General features: G+C 35.9%; 1 non-coding gene across 1 annotated transcript; it reads right to left on the bottom strand.

Moving 5' to 3' along the window:
* Positions 1–22,598: 22,598 nt before the first annotated feature.
* On the bottom strand, positions 22,599–22,705 carry LOC141722314 (small nucleolar RNA R71). Its single transcript, XR_012575332.1, has one exon. It is a non-coding gene; the product is annotated as a small nucleolar RNA R71 (small nucleolar RNA).
* Between the last annotated feature and the right edge of the window lie 251 nt (positions 22,706–22,956).

Here is a 22,956-nt window from a genome sequence, read left to right as displayed (position 1 = left end):
GATTGTTAGATATATTTGATAATGTCATGGCTAATATGATTTATGTTTAGATTTCAGATCTTACTTAACAGGACAAGTCAGTACTTAACCATTAATCAGTACTTATACTGGAAGTCAGGACTTAAGGATATCAGTACTTATATTATCAGGAGATAATCATCAGAAGTTAGATATCAGAACTTAAGTGCTGAAGGATGTTCAGATAAGGACAGTAGCTGATTAAAGGAAAGAAGATCAAGATAAACATAAGAAGAGATATACATGAAGAAGGAGTTCCGTGAAGAATGGAATACTTGGAAGAAAAGATATTTGATTGATATATTTTAGGAAGCAGAATTATATTCCATATCAATTAGCGATTATCTTGTAACTGTGTAGTATATAAACACAGACATAGGGTTTACACTATAAGTGTTATCATATTCAAGAAGATTATTCATTGTAACCCTAGCAGCTCTCGTGATATTTGTTCATCACTGAGAGGTAACAGTTCCATACTGTAACGGAGTTTATTGTTTCAATAAAGTTTGTTTTCTGTTACTTAAGATATTAAAGTTCAATTTGATTGTATTATACACTGTATTCATCCCCTCTACAGTGTGTGTGACCTAACATGCACATAGACATGTTACAAACATGATGTCTGGTCTACTTGTTGTTAAGTAAAGCAATGATCCAATCATCCCTCTATAGCTTGAGATATCTACATTCTTGCCCTTTTAATCATCATCCAACTTTGTTACAGTAGACATAGGTGTAGATGCAGGTGAACAATCAACCATTCCAAACTTTTTCAAAAGATCCTTGACATATTTAGTTTGGTTGATGAAGATAACATCACTTCTTTGGCTGACTTGAAGTCCAAGGAAGTAACTCAGTTCCCCCATCATACTCATTTCATATTTACTTTGCATAAGCTTGGAGAATTTTCGGCACAGCTTCTCATTAGTAGAACCAAAGATGATATCATCTACATAGATCTGAACTAGGATCATATCTTCACCATGTTTCTTGTAGAAGAGAATCTTGTCTATGGTTCCCCTAGTAAAACCATGCTTCAATAGGAAATCTGATAGTATGTCATACCAAGCTCTAGGTGCCTGTTTTAGTCCATATAGAGCCTTGAGTAACTTACAAAATTTTTTTTGGAAATTTTGGATCCTCAAAGCCAGAAGGCTGTTGCACATAAAATTCTTCTTCTAGCTCACCATTCAGAAAGACACTTTTGACATCCATTTGATACACTTTAAATTTTGAATGTGCAGCAAATGCTACAGAAATTCTTATAGCTTCAAGTCTTGCAACAGGAGCAAAAGTTTCATCATAATCAATCCGTTCTTCTTGTGAGTAGCCTTTTGCAACCAACCTTACTTTGTTTCTGGTAACTATACCATTTTCATCCATTTTGTTCCTGAACACCCACTTTGTTCCAATAATGCTTATGTTCTTTGGTGCAGGAACTAACTTCCAGACTTTGTTTCTTTTAAACTGATTTAGCTCTTTCTGCATGGCAGATATCTAGTCAGGATCCAGTAGAACTTCATCAATTTTCTTAGGCTCTACTTGAGACAGAAGATATGCATGCAGACACTCATTAGCAGTTGCACTTCTAGTCCTCACACCAGCAGTAGGATCACCAATAATTGCTTCTCTAGAGTGACTTATATCCCACTTCCTTGTGTGAGTTTGTTGACTTGTGCCTTCATCATTTTCTTCATTATTGGTATGACTGGTAGGTTCTTCTTCTCTTTCTCCCCCTGAGTTTGTGCTATGAAATTCAGGTGTTTGAGATGAGCTTCCATTCCCGTGATTTTTCTGTTCAGTAGTCTCTTCATTCATCATTTGTTGTGCATTAACTTCATCTTCTCCATCAGATTCACTATCAATGTTGAGGCTTTCAAATGCAAGGGCTTCAGCTTCATTACCATCAAGGCATTCCAAGCCTAGACACTTGTCATCATCAAAGGTCGCATATGTGCTTTCTATGATCTTCTTTTGATCTATCACATAGACTTTGTAGGCTGTTCTTTCCCGTGAATATCCCAGAAAAATTGCTTCAAAAACCTTTGAGTCAAATTTTCTCACATATTCAGAGTTGTCTTTCAAATTGTAACAGTTGCTTCCAAACACATGAAGATGCTTTACAATAGGATTTCTCGTTGACATGATTGAGTAGGGTGACTTACCATGTGCCTTGTTAATGAGATATCTATTTTGAGTATAACATGCAGTATTGACAGCCTCTTCCCAGAAACTTGTTTGCAACTTGGCATCTTGCAGCATTGTTCGAGTAGCTTCAACCAATGTTCTGTTCTTTCTCTCAACTACTCCATTTTGTTGAGGTATCTTGGCAGCTGAGAATTCTTGAACAATGCCTTTGCATAATTCACTTAATGTAACATTTCTGAATTCTGTTCCATTGTCACTTCTCAGTCGTTTCACACAATTGAAATCTTCGGCCTGTTTTTCTATCTTCTTGATGTGATCAATTATGATATGTGGAGTTTCATCTTTAGAGTACATGAACTCTACCCAAGTGTATCTTGAGAAATCATCTACCATCACAAGTGCATATCTGTTCCTTGAAATTGATAAGACATTTACTAGCCCAAACAAGTCCATGTGAATAAGCTGCAAAGGCACTAATGAAATTCACAGTTTTTGACTTATGAATAGATCTTTTCATCTTTCCATTCTGACAAGCTTCATAGACTTCAACTTGAGCAAACTCCAGCTTGGGCATGTCTCTCACTAACTCCTTTTTGACGAAGTTGTTAATTGCCTTGAAATTCAAGTGAGACAGCTTCTTATGCCATAGCTTGCTTTGTTCTTCTGATGCCTTGGTATAGAAGCATCGAATACCATCCTTATTTATTGAGTCCAAGTCTGCAACAAACAAGCTTCCCTTCCTTGCTCCTTTCAGAGCAATTTCACCAGTTTTCTTGTTGATAAAGGTGCATTATTCTTTGTTAAATAAAACTTCAAAGCCTTTGTCTGCAAATTGGCTAACACTGAGAAGATTTACCTCAAGACCAGCTACTAGTGCTACATCATCAATGACAACATTTTAAGAAATAATCTTGTCATATCCCATTGTGAATCCTTTGTTGTTGTCTCCAAAGGTCACCAATGGGCCAGCTTTCTCCTCAAACTGTGATAGTAGGGCCTTATCACCTGTCATATATCTGGAACATCCACTGTCAATGATCTATATGACTTTATTCACTTTTCCCTGCACACAATGAGATTCAGGTGTGTTTAGTAACCCAAGCAGTGTTGGGTACTTTCTTCTTGTTAACTGATTTAGCAGAAGTAGAGTGATTTATTTCAGATAAAATAGAGTTTAATGATTGTTGTGCATTTTCCCTTTCTGATGTAGACTCAATTTTTATTTCTTTAAGGTCTACTCTCAGTTTGTGGTAACTCTTCATCACTTTCAAGTTACAAGGGATGCAGTCAAACTTATCACAGAATGAGTATGGATCATCTAAATCTGCTTCATTATATTTGCAAGCTCCTTCAGTTGGCTTACTAGCACTCTTTTTACAAAGGTGAGTTAGATGATTTGTAGAACTACATTTTCCACACTTCTTACCAGGAACATCTGCAACATAGGCCAGATTTTTGCTTTTGTTTATCCCCATTCTTCCAATTCTATTTGTCTTCTTCTTTCTTGCATCTTCAATCTTGGTTTCTTTGACAGGAGTCTTGGTACTTTGATTGTCCATAAGATTTTCTTCAGCCTTGGAAGATTGAATTGTATTTGTATTCTTCTTTTCATTATCCTCATCTGCAATTTCTTGCTTGATAATCAATTCTTCTTCAATGAAGTTTACCTCACAAGTCTTAAACACAGGTGACCCAACATTTTTCAGCATTGCTGGAATGTTTTCACTCTTAGTTGCTTTTCCTCTATCATCACTATTTTTCTTTTTATTGTTTAAGGTATCATAATCAAGAGCAATGGCAATGTTTGCACATGGTTTGTTTTTCTCATGGTACTGACCAACCAATTCAGATGCATTCTTGAAGGACTTTAACTTTACTTCACTTTTCTCCAGTTTTTCTCTTAGCATAACCTCAATATCATTTGCACACTTGAGCTTGTTTTTCAAATAGCCATTTTCTTGTTTTAAGGCTTCAAGCTCCACTGTCAACAATTCAGCTTCTTGTTTTTCACTTTCAAGCTTCTCTTTTAACTTTGTTAATCTGCTAACTTCTTCATTAGTAGCAACCATGCTTGTATGAATGTGAAACATTTTTGTGCTCATCTTTTCAACAGTTTCCTTATATTGATTCACATTTAAATCAGTGGAGGTAAGAGTTGGTACCTGTGATTTAGATGAGGATGACTCTCCTTGCTCCAAGGCCATGAGTGCATAGTTTCCTAGTTCTTCATCTTCATCATTTTCAGAGTCATCCCAACTTTTACCTTCTGCAATATAAAATTTGCTCTGCTGTTTCTTCAGAAGAGCTTCATACTTTGCTTCAAGTTCAAGATACACTTTATCTTTTTTTTCCTTCTTGGGTTTCCTGCATTCTGTAGCAAAGTGTCCTAGTTCATCACAATTGAAGCACCTTATATTAGATCTGTCAACAGATCTAGTTTTGTAACCACTCTTGCTATCAGAATTGTACTTCCCCTTCTCTTTCCAGTTGCTATCTTTGTTAAAGAACTGTCCTTTACTTTTGAAGTATCTTGGCTTCCTTACTCTAATGTTAGAGAATTTTCTAGCCAGATAGGCCATTGATTGATCTAGCTCATCCAATTCTTCAAGAGTATAGAACTGATCCTTTTGCAACTCTAGTATGACTTGCTTCTGTGAATCAATTGTTCTCTGCTCACTTGTTGAGGCAACTGGAATATGAGATCTTGGTTCATCATTAGATGTTTGACCTTCATTTACTATTAAAGCACTTGAACCATCTACAACATGTCCTTGACTAGATCTCAATGATTTCCTTTGAATCATCTCTAGTTCATAGGTTTTGAGAATTCCATATAGAACTTCCAGAATTATTCTGCTCAAGTCTCTCCCTTCCCTAATTGCTGATATTTTCTGTTCCAAATGGTCAGGGAGAGTAAGAAAGAACTTTAGATTCACCTCTTCAGCTTCATAGTATTTATCATGAAGCTGCAAGTCATTTATCAGCTTATTGAATCTTTCAAACACATCATAAATGCTTTCCTTGGGCTTAGCCATGAAACCCTCATACTGTGAAATCAGTATCCTTCTTTGATTAGATCTAACCTCCTCAGTTCCTTTACAGAGTATTTCAATCTTCTCCCATATTTTCTTGGCAGTGTCACAGTTAACAATATTGTTGTACATCATATTGTCAACTGATTCAATCAATATCAATTACAAGCTGCTGTCCAGGGAGACTTTCTCCTTTTTAGAGTCATAATACTCAGCTGGATCTTTTGGAGCATAATGAGCTGGTATGATCATATCTCCATCTGTAGATTCCTCAACTCTTACCATAAGAATGAAGGGTCCATTCTTGAGGATCTGAATATAGAATGGATTGGCCATCTTGATGAACATCATCATTTTCTTTTTTCAAAGAGTGTAGTTAGCTTTGTCAAAGGTAGGAATTTTGATGCTACTGATTTTCTGTGTATTCATTCTTCCAAGATCTTGAATCTGTTTACTTTCAGATTTTGCTCTGATACCACTTGTTAGGTAATGAATCACACACAGAGGGGGGGGTGAATGTGTTTTTCTGATTTTAGGCTTTTCTTGAAAGTTAATGGTTGAACAAAGTAAATTAAATCTTGTATAAAAAATTGTTCATGTAGAATTTAAACTTGCAGAAGATAAAGAACACAAATCTTCAAAACTCACTTAATTTTTATATTAAAAATTAAGACTGTTTTGCTACAAAATTTTTAAGCTCTTTGATGTTAAAGAGCTCAACTTCTTCTTGAGAGTGATACAAGAGATTTGATCTAAATTGTTACTTCTAACTAGAGGACCAGTGTTAACTTTATAAATCAGTTAACTGCTGGTTTACACAGTGGATAATAAACATGTTATTAGCTTTTCTAAACTTTCACGTGTGATTTCTATTTATAGAAAAGTGAATCTTCCATTTCTGGCTTAGCATATCTTTAGCATCCCGTGTTTACTTTAATCTTCCTCTGTCAGTTAATCTTTGCCATTGATCTTGCACACTCTTTAAGCTGCTTTTTGTAGACTTGTCAATCCAACTGTTGGATTGTTTGTTGATTGTTTATCTTGGATATTGAACTGATCTGCAATTCTGTACTTTGAGACTGTTCTTTGATATCTCCAGTTTGAATTAATAGAACACTTGACATCTCGATAAGTACATAGGCTTATCGAGATCTCTAGAATTCTATATTGAGTTTGACTTGTAGAGGTCTTCAGCTTGTCGAGATCTCTAGTCTTCACATCTTCATTATGACTTATCGATAACTCTGAGTTCTCTAGTGAAGGAATGACTTGTCGATATCTTCAATCTTCAGTTCTTTAAATTGGCTTGTCGTTATCGTCTTGAGTTCTCGAGTAGCTTTCCTGACTTCTCCACTCCCGGTGGATATTGCTCATCCGTCGAGTAGATATATAGCTCATGCATCTAGTAGATATATAGATCATCCGTCAAGTAGATATTGCTCATCCGTCGAGTAGATATTGCTCATCCATCGAGTAGATATTGCTTCTCCGTCGGTACTCTCTGGAGTTCTCGAATGACTTCTCTATAACATTAAATCTATGACTTGTAGAGATCTTGACTTAGAATATTTTTCCCCAAACAGATTTATTCAACTCCAAACTTCTTCAAAATTCTTCCGAGGCCTAATCTTCTTGATCTTCTTCCAGATAGAATCCTTAGGCTTGATACTATTTTGGGAAAAAGACTCCAGTCGGCTCCTTTACATTTTTACAGACTTTAAGTGTTATAAGTACAAAATACAAATTTAGATAACAATACAACTTACTTAGGGTTGACCCCAAGCTTAACTGATTACTGAAAATAACTGTTCATTAATCTTTTACTCAGATCAGATGTCCATTTGATTTGCTTCATACTATGATCTGAGATGTTAATGACATTGTTAGTTCCAGTAATCTTTGATATCATCTACTATATATTACAAAGTTGTTCAAAAATCGTTTGATCAAATCAAGCTGAGTCTCTAGACCATTCTTGAAACCCAAAATATCAAGGTACATATGCCTATCACCTTTAGAACATGTGGTCCAACCGGATATGATTCTTCCATTAATGCAAAATATGGTGCCTTATTATTGTCAAATCTTTCTGACGAGCCTATCCTTCAAACATCTTTTAATGGTGCTCAATCATATCATAAGCATCATTATGCTCTTGTTGCTTCTAAAGCTCAGCACTCAGAATTACAAGCATGAGACATGAAATATCAGTTGCATAATTAATTTGCTTTTGGTAAGCATTTTGTTCTGCATATATTTCATTCTCAGCTAGAAAAAATAAGGGAGGGGTTTGAGTGACATCCTTGAACCCGAGGACAATCCTCAAGTTCCCTTATCAATCGAGGAAATTATTTCATATCAGCTTGTCCTTCTCAAGGACTATTACATAGAGAAGTTATCTGTGTTATTTGTCATTTGATATATACAATATTAAAGTGCATAAAATGACTTAGTCTACAGATGATCATTAAATTATGTTCAAGTGATTATTCATATATATATATTCACAATATATATCTCCCACTATTTTTTTATCAAATCAATAGCCCTAACTATTAATTCGGAAAAAATATCTTCTATATCCTTTCTAGTGAGCCAAGATCCATATTTCACCACATGTTAGGTCAGCTTTGGCTTTTCTCCTAAAATATGATTATTTAGGTAGATAACATTTGTCAATTATATCAACTATATAACTCTTGGATAGCTTGGTGGAACAACATTTGTTCATATTTATCTAATAAATCTCGCCAAACTCTATGCCTCTAAGTTCACAATCCTATTGTGATAACTTAGTTAAGTCAAACCCAATAGTCAAAAAGTATCAATATACTTCAACACATCTCCCATGATAGATAGGAGTACTTCGCTTTGGCGAACCCACTCCTGGTCGATCTAGGGGTTAACGCATTGTACTCATTGGAAGGCATCTGATCAACTTAATATTAACTTCAGGGTTTTGTTAATTTTAAAATGATCATTATCCCATCATAAAGAGATTCCCAATTTTTCCTTGAATAAAATACTTCAAATCAATATTCGTCAATGGTTTGATTTCCAGGTAGTGAGGGAGTCACAACGGTTTCACTTAAAACCCACAACCTTACAAGTTCAATGAACTCGCTTTTGACAAAATTGCCCCATGTCAGAAATAAAGCAAATTTGTATTTTATTCCGTATTTCATAAACACGAGAATCTCATAATCGTTTGTTCATTTTAAAATCTTGAATCGTTACAGATTTTATCTTGTTTAGCAAGCATGACATGGGTGTCGTATCTAATACATACATCCTTAATCTAATCAAGCATGCATCTTTATAAACTAATCTACACATACATTTATCATATGCACATATATATGTAAAGTGCAATAAATAAATATCGTTGGTTATGACTTCATCCGATGTGATCTTTATCAAGCTAATGACAAAGATCTAGGTCAATCTAAGGTGGAAAATAAATACAGGCTAACTATTGTATGTCTTCTTTCTTGTATTGCTTTCTTGGATGGCCTCCGTGTGGGATTACCCTTGATTTTCAAATCTTCATGTATTCATGTACATTATAAGAATGAAATATGAAAATTAATCTAATGAACTTACAAGAACTCGAGTTACATTCAAGATTTAATAATTACAAGATTAAACGACATACAAGCCGTATTTGAAAAACCTAAACCATTAACCTAATGTCATAAGCCATAACCATCCACCATGCTCAATTAACACAAAATAACATATTAAAACACATAATCTGATCTTAACATATCATACCCATCATGATCTAATCATAAAAACCAAATATTGAAAAAATCAGAAAATTCGAAATTAAATCTGATAACGTTAAATCGCAGATTACAGGGTCTAAACGACGTCAAACGCCTTACAGATCAGTCGCTGATAGCTTAAGCTATCAGTTACGTTCAGACGCTTGATTCCATATGAAATAGCATATTCGTTAGCCAAAATCGGACACCAAACACAGATTTCAGCAAATCCGCTGCATCCGATTCAGAATCGTATCAAATACGATTCTTATAAACACAAAACATGTATATATCAGTATATATACAGATTATATAATTATCATATGATTATACAACTCTCATGAATATCATATATTCAAAATATATATATACATACACATATATAAATATAACATATAAAACATACAAAATCGCATATATAACAGTTATGGAATATTGTATACATGTTATCATCATAAACCAGTAAACACATAAACGAATTAAACACTTTTCGCAAGTAGCTCTGATGTCATTGTTGGGTTTTGAGCACATAAACGCAACGAAAACAATAATTAAAAATATAAAAACTCAGAATTTTCGAAACCCACCGCAGGATCCATGCGAAAAATATATATTTAATTCGTAGATCAGATTGTTTACCTTAAGAAGCTTTACCAATTGGTTGACTAATGGAGATCCAAAGCTTGTTCAATCACCACGCATCCCGCTCTCACCATCTACGCTCTATCGGTATCCACACAAATGCTTGAACTCAATGATTGAATGTGTACTAGCACAAACTCGTTTCTTCTTGCTCTCTCCATCTTCTCCCTTGGTGGCTAGGGTTTTTAGTAAAAGTCTTTTACACACACAAAAATCAGCCACACAAGAGATATTATATAGATAGTAGAAAAATGAATTATAACTCTTAACTAATTAGGAGTTATTATTAATTCGAAATTTCTATTTGTAATATAATTAAGTCTCACTTAATTATTTAACAAATAAATTTCATAATTAATATTAGTAAATACGAATATCAATATTTATCTAATTAATTAAGTCATACTAAATTAATATTATAAATAATTCAAATTACTTTAATATAATTTAAATCTAATTTAAATTAAATAATCCTTCAAGCATTCTTAGTGTGTGATCCTATAGGTTATTATTACGTTGGCAATGAAGTTTAAATCTAATTTAAATTTGTAAACAATGAGCGGCATCTAGTTATACATCATTGCTACCGGAGTAATAATAATTGAATCGGTGATCGATTAAACCTTTTGTGAATAATGTACAATGTAATATAATACCTTTAACCAAATATTATAGATTAAACTAGATGCATGTTATGTGTCATCCTCATCATAGTTTAATCCTGGTTTCCTTGATCAATGAATAGACTATCATATCAAATTAACATTTGAGCGTGGTCACGCATTTCATAGTCTAGCTCACACAAGAGGCCAATAATATCACTCCTAAAATAAGAGGGTTAAATCCCATCTAAATCATTCATATTTCTTATACGATTCATAATATACCCAATGTCCACTTTTATCATTACCCGGTCAAGGAAAACTTTTAATGGAAACAATGTATATTAATTCTCGTATAGAAATATAATGATTTCAGGTCTATGGACCATTACATCATTATCAGTGTGTGAATTACTTATGACACAACAGACATGTAAAATTTCACATCGGGTCTGTCCAGCACCATGTACATATACATATGTCCGTGTCTTTGGCTTTAGTATCACTATACCTATGATCAATGAGATGTGATCATCAGTCAACAAACACACTAGTCTTAATGCATTATTATTGTCCCTTATTAATAATACTCGACTAGGGACCTTTAGGAATATTGATACTATTCTCATAATCTCATTTCAAAGTCACGCACTTAGAGATATAGAATTGCATATCATATTCCAAGGATATTTATTAATCTAACATTTATATCGCAGTAAATTAAGAATTATAAATTATAAAGGGAATAATCGATAGAACATAAACATTAATAATCCTAATGTCTTAAACTAAAACATCATAGTGTTGTCTCTAGGGTACAAATACTGTTGTGCATATGTTGTGTACTTGATGATTACACAAACAAAAAACCTAAGTAGATTTTACTTAGTGAAATAATTTAGCACTCGGCGGATAAGGATTATAGTCACGACGGATAAACCATTATAGTCCCGACGGATGATGACTTATTATCCATCAAGTGAGTAGCTTATGTAATAATGAGTCTGTAGCACATTTCTGTATACACCTTTATATAGATTCTGTAGTAGCATATAAGTCATGTTGACTTTAACTAGATATGCATAATAGGTTGATTAATTGTACATAGATGATGTCTTGTAATTCTGCATAAATGAATTGAAGTCAAGTGCCAAAATAGCTACCGACGGGTGATTAACAAAGCCATCGACGGATGATCAAATAGCTATCAACGGATGTTTAATATAGCAGTCGACGGATGATCAATGAAGCCATCAATGGATGATCATAAAGTCGATGGATGATCGTGTACTCAACGGATAAAGAATTTAAATATCAGTTGACAGTGACAACTGGTCACATGCATCGAAGTGTATACAAATGGAATGAGGAAGCCTATTAACTAGGTAATAGAGAACAAAGTAGCAAAGCATTAGACCCGATAGTTTTTACAATGATCCTGTCTTTTGACTTTGTAATCTTGGTAATATATAAACCAAGAAGTAGCAAATAGAAACCAAGATCTGAGATACAAAAAGTGAGAAACATTTGTAAGAAGAATTATTAGCATTTCTCTGTATTCTCAGTAGTTCATATTTGTAAGCAGCTGTGAGTATTCTTGCACACAGAGTTCTCTCGATATAATATATATCTCTGGTGGAATTGTTTAAATCCACCAGAAAGTTTTTAAAGACTCTTGTTTTTAATTACTTGCATTTTAATTCACTTAAGTTTTATTCCTCATTGTTCTAATCAATACACTTATATTTATATTCGAGCTTGAACATTTTTATTTTAAGAAAAAGGTTCAAGAATTCCATTCAACCCCCCCCCCTCTGTAATTCTTGTTATATTGTTAAGGGACTAACAATTGGTATCAGAGCAAGCTCTTAACTTATAAGGAGTTTAAAGATCAAAACAATTCATTAAAATGAACAAGAAGGATGTTGGAGTCAAGATTCCTTTTCTAGATAAAGATAATTACCATCATTGGAAGGTAAAGAAGCATCTTCATATGCTTTCTCAAGATGAGGCCTATGTGGACTGCATAGAAAGAGGCCCTCATGTTCCAATGAGAGATGCAACAGGAAACGAGCCATCAGTCCCCAAGCCAAGGCATGAATGGTTTGACCCTGACATTGAACAAGTCAGGAAGGATAAAAAGGCCATGAATATTCTGTTTAATGGAGTTGATGCAGACATGTTTGACAACATTATCAACTACAAAACTGTCAAGGAAGTTTGGGATACTATACAGATAATCTGTGATGGCACTGAGCAAGTTAAATAAAATAAGATGCAGCTCTTGATTCAACAATATGAGCATTTTCATAATGAGGAAAGTGAGTCACTCACTGACATTTTTAGTAGCTTTCAAAAACTACTAAATGCTCTCAAATTGCATGGAAGGGTCTATCAGACTAAAGACTCTAATCTGAAATTCCTTAGATCTCTTCCAAAGGAATGGAAACCAATGACAGTCTCATTAAGAAACTCACAAGATTATAAGGAGTTTACTTTGGAGAGACTGTATGGCATCCTAAAAACCTATGAGCTTGAAATAGAGGAGGATGAAAGGATGGAGAGAGGAAAGAAGAAAGGAGGATCCATTGCACTAGTTGCTGAGTTGGAAAAGGAGAAGGAAGTGAAGATGGAAGCTGTTGAATCAACTTCAAAGGTCTATGAGAACAAAAGTGAAGATTCATTGAGCCAAGATGACATGGAGGACATTGATGAGCACCTAGCATTTCTTTCTAGGAGATTTTCCAAACTCAAGTTCAAGAAGAACTTTGGAGCAGCCAAGCCAAATAAAAACATGGTGGATAAGTCAAAATTCAAATGTTTCAAATGTGGCTTGGCAGGGCATTTTGCCAGTGAGTGTAGGAAGTCAGATTCCAGTAAGAAAAGGTTTGAGTCTGTGGATTATAAGAAAAAATATTTTGATCTACTCAAGCAAAAGGAAATGGCTTTTATTACACAAGAAAATGACTGGGCAACAGATGGTCTGGATGAAGATGAAGATGTCAGCTATGTCAATCTAGCCCTAATGGCCAAGTCTGATGAAACAGAGACAAGTTCCTCAAGCAATCAGGTAATTACTACAAACCTTGCACATTTATCTAAAGCTGAGTGTAATGATGCCATTAATGACATGTCTACAGAGTTATATCATTTGCGTGTTACACTTAAGTCTCTTACTAAAGAAAATGCTAAAATCAAAGAAAATAATTTGTTTTTAAGTGAGAGGAATAATGTGCTTGAGTCTCAGTTTATTGATTTTGAGAAATTAAGAATTGAGTGTAAGATTGCTAAGGAGGAATTAACCGTGTCCTTGAAAAAGGAAGAAATTTTAAAGAAGCAGCTCGAGCGTGAACAAGAAGTGATTAAAGCATGGAAAACATCCAGGGATGTCCATGCTCAAATCACCAAAGTTCAAGGAATCGAGTCTTTCTGTGATGAAGCCTGGAAAAAGAACAAAGAGAAACTAGAACCTAATTTAGTAGATGGTCTGCTAACAGATGTAGACTCGACGGATGATGAGGACTATCCGTCGGATAACAAAAAGTGTTATCCGTCGAATGATGAAAATCCTCATCCGTCGGCTGTGAGCAAGCCCATTAGCAAAGCCAAACTAGTTAAGCTGAATGAGAAGTATAGGTCTGTTTCCAAGAATTTTGTTTTAGGAGAGTCAAGTCAAGTTAAGAAAGGGAAAAAGGCTAATGTTGGTCACATGACTGTCAAACAGTTAAGTGACAGACTTGAAAAGATTGAGGTAAAAACAGAGACTAAAATGAAAAACAATAGGAATGGTAAAGTAGGGATTAACAAACACAATAACTACACACCTGATAAATATGCTCCCAGAAAAATCTGTGTCAAGTGTGGTAGTGTAAATCATCTGTCTGTTAATTGCAAATCTGCCATGCCTACTTCCATATTTGTACAGCCTCAATTTCCTAACATGAATGCCATGCCTCCCATGCCTGTTAATGCTATGTCTACACAGAACATTAATGCACAGTTTGCTAATATGCCATTTGCACCTAATCCTTATTATGCTGCATACAGTATGCCACAAATGCCATTTAGCATGCCTTACTGGAATAACATGTTTACCCACAGCATGCCATTTCCTGTTAGTCATAGTATGCATGATAATTCTGTTGCAATGAATGGTTTCAAAGGCCCAACTCAAATGACTAAGAATGAATCTGAAATTCCTAAGTCAAATGAAATAAGGCCTAATAAACAGAAAAAGAAAGCTAACAAGGCAGGACCCAAGGAAACTTGGGTACCAAAATCAACTTGATTTGATTTTGATGTGTGCAGGGAAACAGAAAGAATCTTTGGTACTTGGATAGTGGTTGTTCAAGACACATGACTGGTGATTCTACCCTGCTCACAGAGTTCAAGGAGAGAGCTGGCCCAAGTATTACTTTTGGAGATGACAACAAGGGTTATACTATGGTATATGGCTTGATTTCAAAGGACAATGTCATCATTGAGGAGGTTGCCTTAGTGGATGGTCTCAAACACAATCTGTTGAGTATCAGCCAGCTTTGTGACAAAGGCAATTCAGTAACCTTCAACTCAGAAGCCTGTGTTGTGACTAATAAAAGAAGCAACAAAGTGGTTCTCACTGGTGTGAGAAATGGAAATGTGTACCTAGCTGATTTCAACCCATCTAATGCAGAATCTGTAACTTTTCTTCTCAGTAAAGCAAGTCAAGATGAAAGTTGGCTATGGCACAAGAAGCTATCCCATTTAAACTTCAAGACCATGAATGAGCTGGTAAAGAAAGAACTAGTAAGAGGCATTCCTCTAGTGGAGTTTTCAAAGGATGGACTGTGTGATGCCTGCCAAAAAGGGAAGCAGATTAAAGCATCATTCAGGAAGAAACTTGATTCAACAATTGAAGAGCCTTTGCAACTGCTTCACATGGATTTGTTTGGACCAGTCAATGTATTGTCCATCTCAAGGAAAATATTTTGCCTAGTAATTGTAGATGATTTCTCAAAGTTCTCTTGGACATATTTCCTAAAGTCTAAAGATGAGGCTAGTGAAATCATCATCAATCACATAAGGAAAGTCAATAATCATCCTGATTTCAAGGTTAGAAGAATCAGGAGTGACAATGGAACTGAGTTCAAGAATTCAGTCATGAGAGCATTTTGTGAGGAAAATAGGATTCTGCATGAGTTTTCAGCAGCAAGGGCTTCATAACAGAATGGAGTAGTGGAAAGGAAGAACAGATCACTTATTGAAGCTGCAAGGACAATACTTGAAGAATCTAAACTGCCTACATATTTCTGGGTTGAAGCTGTAAATACTGCATGCTACACTTAGAATATTTCTCTGGTTAATCAAGCAAGATGCATGACTCCCTATCAATTGTTCAAGAACAAGAAGCCAACTCTAAACTTTCTTCATGTCTTTGGCTGCAAATGCTATATTCTGAGAAATCAAACTGATCAAAATGGGAAGTTTGATGCTAAAGCAGATGAAGGAATTTTTGTTGGATATGTTGTTGGTAAAGCATATAGAGTCTACAATCTCATATCCAACATTGTTGTTGAATCAATACATGTTGTGTTTGATGATAAAAAGATTAAAGGACTGAAAGATGGAGATTACCATGAGAGCCTCAAATTTGACAATATGGAGATGGTTAGTGATGACAGTGATGATGAAAGTGATCAAGAGAATGTATCTAAGGATAATGCAGATAAATCTACCACCAATGAAGCACAAAACTCAACATCTGTCGAGTTGCATAATGCTTCATTCGTCGGAAGGCAATCTGCGTTATCCGTTAGGAGACAACCTACTTCATCCGTCAATACTCAAAATTCACCATCCATCGGGTTATCAAAAGGAGCAGGGAGTCAAGACAGATCACCTATAGAAAGTTCTCCTTTCTCAAATCAAAGATCCACAAACTCAGTAGGAGTTTCAAATAGTTAAAACTCAATCACACATCAAGACAACAATGAGGTCTCTTCATCTAGAGCTAATCTACCTCAACAAAGGAAATGGATAAAAGATCATCCCTTTGAGCTCATCATTGGTGATGTTTCTTCTAGAGTTCAAACAAGAAGAACAACTCAGGAAGAATGTCTATACAGCAGCTTTCTTTCCAAGGAAGAACCAAAGAAGGTAGAAGAAGCTTTGTTGGATCCTGATTGGATATTAACTATGCAGGAGGAGCTAAACCAATTTGAAAGAAAGCTGCTGTATAGAAGAAGCTTTGTTGGATCCTGATTGGATATTAGCTATGCAGGAGGAGCTAAACCAATTTGAAAGGAATAATGTGTGGAAGCTGGTACCCAAGCCTAAAGGAAAGAATCCAATAGACACCAAGTGGGTATTTAGAAATAAGATGGATGAAAATGGCATATTTGTCATGAACAAAGCTAGATTGGTTGCTAAATGCTATTTTCAACAAGAAGGAATAAATTTTGATGAAACATTTACTCCTGTTGCAAGACTTGAAGCCATCAGAATCTTTTTAGCCTATGCAGCCCATGCCAATTTCAAGGTCTATCAAATGGATGTCAAAAGTGCCTTTCTGAATGGAGATTTGGAAAAAGAAGTATATGTCAGTCAACCTCCTAATTTTGAAGATCCAAATTTTCCAGAACATGTCTATTATCTTTTGAAAGCACTTTATGGACCGAAGCAAGCACTTAGAGCCTGGTATGACACTTTATCAAAGTTCCTTTTGGAAAATCACTTCACAAGAGGTACTGTAGATAAAACTTTATTTTTTAGGAATGTTAATGGCTCTAGTATACTTGTTCAAATTTATGTAGATGATATTATTTTTGGCTCTACAGATGAGAAACTTTGCAAAATTTTTACCAAATTGATGCAAAGTAAGTATGAAATGAGTATGATGGGAGAACTAACTTACTTTTTTGGTTTACAAGTTAAGCAAGTTAGTGATGGAATATTCATTAGTCAAACTAAATATGTTTTTGATCTTTTAAAGAAGTTTGATCTAATGGATTGTACATCTGCAAAAACTCCCATGGTCACAACAACTAAGCTTGAATTAAACACTACTGAAAATTCTGTGGATATTTTAAGTTATAGAAGCATGGTTGGCTCACTTCTGTACTTAACAGCTAGTAGGCCAGATATAATGTTTGCTACTTGTTTATGTGCTAGATTTCAGGCTGATCCTAGAGAATCTCACTTAATAGCTATTAAGAGAATTTTCAGATATCTCAAGGGAACACCAAACCTTGGCATTTGGTACCCTAGAGATTCTGGTTTTGATCTAACTGGTTATTCAGATGCTGATTATGCAGGTTGTAGAATTGATAGAAAGAGTACAACAGGAACTTGTCAATTTCTAGGAAACAAGCTTGTGTCCTGGTTCAGTAAAAAGCAAAATTCAGTTTCTACTTCTACAGCTGAAGCTGAATATATTGCTGCTGGCAGTTGCTGTGCACAGATTTTATGGATGAGAAATCAATTGCTGGACTATGGTTTGCAAGTTGAGAGGATTCCAATTTTCTGTGATAATACAAGTGCAATTGCCATCACTGAAAATCCAATGCAACATTCAAGGACAAAGCACATAGATATCAAGTACCATTTTATAAGGGAACATGTAATGAATGGTACTGTGGAGCTTCATTTTGTTCCAAGTGAGAAGCAACTTACATATATCTTTACCAAGCCACTGGATGAATCCACTTTTTCAAGGTTGGTAAGTGAGTTAGGTATGCTTAATTACTCTTAAATCTATCTGAGTTATTTTGCAAGTTGATATGTAGCCAGAAATTTAATTGATTTTTCAGTCCTGGATGAAATTTTGGCTAAGTCAAAATTTACATCTCGACGGATGACCCTTATCCATCGAGTTTGGTCATCCGTCGACACACAATTTGCTAATGAAAATCAATTACTTTTCTGGAATATTTTATGTCTCGACGGATAACAGTTTATCCTCATTAGTCGAATTGTCTTAATCTCAGCCGTTAATTCCCTGTACATTATCCATCGAGTATACTTACAGTTTGTAAGCATTACACGACGGATAATGGGTGGAATTTTTACAGTTTACTTTTAAACGGCTATTTTAGGCAATTTCTATTGGTTAATTTTACTTTATTATTTTTATCAGTTATTTTTGAGATAGTATAAAAGCTTATTTCATTGCAATTGTTTTCTTTTATCATTCTCAAATTCAACTGCTCTAATTTCATTCTCTCTCAAGCACTTACTCTCTTTCTCTTCAAGCTTTTATTCTCTAAACAATGGCACCTGTTGTAAAGATTATGTCTCAAACTGGGTTCATTTATGAGAAGAACAATTTCACTGTATTAGTTAACAAGGGTATTCAGCAATCAGATGACTATCACAAGATGATGGACTTTGTGAAGAATTGCAAGCTCAATTATGCCATGCTGGAATCACCCACAATCTTCTGTGAAGTTGTTGAAGAGATGTGGACCACTGCTACCTACAACTCTACTGATAAGACCATCACTCTAACCATCAAAGGTAAAGAATTCTGTATCAATAGTGATGTGATAAAAGCATGTTTCAAAATTCCTGATAACAATGTAACTTCACCACACAATGACACTGATATCATAAATATGCTTAATTCCATGCACTATGCACTTCCTACTTCTAAACTGAGTGATATTAGGAGAATGGGTCTTAGGAAGGAGTGGAGTTTCTTGTGTGATATAGTTACAAAAGTTTTCTCAGGAAAGATCAGTAATTTTGATTTAGTGAATATTTCCATGCTCAACATGCTATATATGCTAGTTACAGATAAATTTTATAATTTCAGTGACCTTGTCTTGTTTGAGTTAGGCTTTAAATTAGGTGAGTTAGCTAAAAGAGGTAAGAATGTGCATTATGCTAGATTTCTTATATTATTGGCTAACCACCTATGTGAAGAGATTGTGCTTGAGAACCCTAACAACAAACTGGATTGTTGGGTTCAAGAGAGAAGGCTCATTGCAAATTTGAACAAGGCCAATCATCACAAGGATGTTCCAATGTTCTACTTTCCTGTAATGCAGGAATCTCAGGTAAGTGAGGTAAGTTCATCCATCCCTACAACTATTCCAACCTCCACAATTTCTTTGAATTCAGGAATAGCTATGGCAACTGTGCCAATGACCAAACAGTTGCCTACCAAAGCTACCAAACCTACAACTATTTCCAAATCCAAATCAAAGAAAACCCCTTCTGGTATCTCTCAAAAGATGCCAGTTGAAAAATCTACAAAAGCCAAAGAGGGGAGTGTGAAGGAGGGTAAGTTAGGTGAGGGAAGGGGTGAACATCAAAGAAACCCCAAGAATAAGGTTGGAGAGTTGAGTGAATCACATCCTAGCCACACTGCAGTTTCCCAACAAACTGCAGTGCTTAAAAATGATAAAAGCTCACTTCTAGCTGTATCCTCCCAAAAGGATGTAGTTATTGAACAAAGCTCTCAACCAAGAGCACAGGCCAAGAGGGTTAGGGACACAAGCTCACCCCAAACCTATACAAGAAAGAAGAAATCTAAACCTCTGGGGATGCACAGTATACACACATAGTGCAAACTGGTGCTAAAGACACAGTCACTGCACCTTCTCAAGTTCAGTTTGATGTAGCTCCAATAAATGTGGAGTCACAACCAAAATCTCTAGTTATAGAAGCACCTCAAACACCATACTCACCAACAAATTTTCTGGATGTGGATATGATAAACACATCAATTCCTGATTCCCCTTCTTTAACTCTGTTGGGGAAGCCAAAATCCAGTGCAAGTGAGCATCATCTTTTAGATGATTTGTTGGCTCACTTGCCAATTCTTTCAGAAACTGTTGTGTCATCTGTGCCTAAAATTTCTTCAATCAACACAGAGTCAACAATAGTTTCTCTTCCCACCTCATTCATTTCTACTCTCTCGACGGATATTGCTCATCCGTCGAGTAGTGATTGTATCCCGACGGATAAGCGTAACAACAGTTATCCGTCGGATATCAAAACCACTCACTCGATGGATATCACTCATACGTCGAGTATCTCTGCACAACCTCAAACTTTAATTATTTCAAGTTCAGAAGATTTAGTGGTTGTACAGTCACTCCTAGGATTGAGAGAGCAGAGTGTCTTGAGTGAGTGGCTGGGTTGCTCCCAGGCAAAAGGAGAGAAAATGAGTAAAAATCTGCAATCCATTTCTTCAGGATTGGCAAAAGGGAGTGAGAGGAGTCCCACCTTAGTAGGTGAAGGTAAGGGTGTGAGGGTGGGGAGCCAAGGTGAGACTGATAAGTGGCATTTTATACCACTTAGAACGTCTTAAAATGGCTTAAATTGGTGTCTTGAAATCAAGTATTTTGTGTATTTGATGCGTTTTTCTAGTGTTTATGCATTTCAGGGTATTAGTTGCATTTCGGAGGAGGAATCATCAAGAATAAGCCTTGGCATGTGTTCACCATTGCGAGAGGAAAAGAACGGGCAGATTACGGCGAAGAAACGGAGCAAACCTGGATTTTTTCCAGTAGGGTCCTGCGCGCCCGCGCAGCAATGCTGAGCGGCCGCGCAGCAGCCTTGCGCGCCCGCGCAGAAATGCTGAGCGGCCGCGCAGGGTCGGGGAAAAGGATAAATTATTTTAGACTTCTACTTCTGTTTGGCTTCCAACTTCTATGTAATCTGAGTTTTATGGGACTATTATATAAGTAGATTTGAGACATTTTCACAGAAAAAAGAAAAAAGGAGATTATGTTTTAGATTGTGTTTTGCGCAAGAAGCGAAGGAGATAAGGAAGAAGACCGATTTAGCACACCGCAACGAAGAGGAAGCATATATTCTTGTGATTCTTGTTTCGTTGTAGCGTTGGATGCTAGTTTTCTTGCTTTGACTTATTTACTCTTGTGACGTACTCTGTTTTAATATAATTAGTTTAGTTATTATTTTCTTGTGTTGTTTATCATGATTTCATATGAACCCATGATGGCGATAAGTTCTATTATGGGCTAATCGTGATCATGGGGTTATAACGGATTTATTATGGAATTCTTTAGTTAATTGTTTAATACTTTAGTGTGTGATGATTGCATGATATCTAGTATTGGTTGTGCGTATTCGTCTTATGTGTGTCGCAAACATATAAGATAGGGTGTTAATCTCTTGTGAAGCGATGGTGGATCTTGAGATTTAGAACTTGCCATGCTAGCATAGGTTCATGTACGTTGTGCATGATTAGTGGGTAACTCTAACAGTTTTATTTGCCCTATGTAATCAAAAGGAATAACTTGTGCTTAAATCGTTGTGTTGTCAATTTCTGTAGACATATAGGAACTCAACACAATTGATGACTATTCAACTTCTATCTTAATTGTGGATGTTTGGTAGAATGATATTAGTACAATGAAAGTTGGCTTTTATCAGTTCCGTGTTATTCGATTAATATCATCACTGTCACATGCTAAAGGTAATAACAATGGCTATAGAAGGAAGTAATAATGAAGTTGTGATCTCATGAGTGTTTTATTATTGATAAATTGAAGTGTTAGTTAAGTGGTTAATTAAGTAGTTAATTATAATTAATATTTAATCAACAATTTTAAGTGTTATCTTAACATTGAGAAGTAATCATACATTGGTGAGTGAGTTTAATTAGACAATAACTTAGTCTGAGTCTCTGAGGGAACGAACTAGAAAGTATTCTATATTACTTGCGAACGCGTATACTTGCGTGAATATTAGTGCATGTTTTCGCCCTAACAAGTTTTTGGCGCCGCTGCCGGGGACTCGGCGTATTTGTTTAGTTTATGTACTTACCATCATTGGTCATTAGGACTCAGTGATTAGGACGTAGTAGTTAATTACTCTTTTCGGTTGTGTTTCAGGTACTTTAGCAAGCGTTTATGCAAACTCGTTCTCGTGCTCGCAAGAGGACCTTAGATACAGCTGAGGAGAAAGATGAAGTTCTTGATACTCCGGAGAAGTTAGATTTTGAGGATTCGGATTCAGGTTCTGAGCAGAAAGAACCAGTAAACATGGGAGATCGTATTGTTCAAGCTGATCCAGCTCTTATGGATTTTTCTCGGCCTAAAATTGATGACATTCAGTCAAGCATCCTTCATCCGGCTATTCAAGCTAACACCTTTGAAATCAAGCCGGGCACTATTCAGATGGTGCAGAATTCTGTTTCTTTTGGAGGAGCGGCAACTGAAGACCCCAACATGCACATAAGGAATTTTGTCGAGATCTGCAGCACTTTTAAGTATAATGGCGTGACTGATGAGGCTATCAAGTTGAGGCTTTTCCCATTCTCACTGAGGGATAAGGCTAAAGACTGGTTACATTCTGAACCAGCTGGGTCCATCACTACGTGGCAAGATCATGCGCAAAAGTTTCTGGTGAAATTTTATCCAATGGCAAAGACTGCTGCTATGAGGAGTGCTCTTACTCAGTTTGCGCAGCAACCTACAGAATCTATGTGCGAGGCTTGGGAACGCTACAAGGAAATGTTGAGAAAATGTCCACATCATGGAATGCCGGATTGGATGGTAATCACTGGTTTTTATAATGGTTTGGGGGCCCAATCTCGGCCCATGCTCGATGCAGCAGCTGGAGGAGCCTTATGGGCTAAAAGCTATACTGAGGCGTATAATCTTATAGAGACAATGGCTGCAAACGAGCATCAAAACCCAACTCAGAGGATGACGTCAGGCAAGGTCGCAGGTATTCTGGAAGTTGATGCAGCCACCGCTATTGCAGCCCAGCTCCAAGCGCTATCAATGAAGG

This window comes from Apium graveolens, chromosome 4, assembly GCF_009905375.1.
Source record: "Apium graveolens cultivar Ventura chromosome 4, ASM990537v1, whole genome shotgun sequence".
NCBI classification, from domain to species: Eukaryota; Viridiplantae; Streptophyta; class Magnoliopsida; order Apiales; family Apiaceae; genus Apium; species Apium graveolens.
The sequence above is the reverse complement of the archived record's forward strand: the minus strand, read 5'-3'. Positions and strand labels throughout refer to the sequence as shown.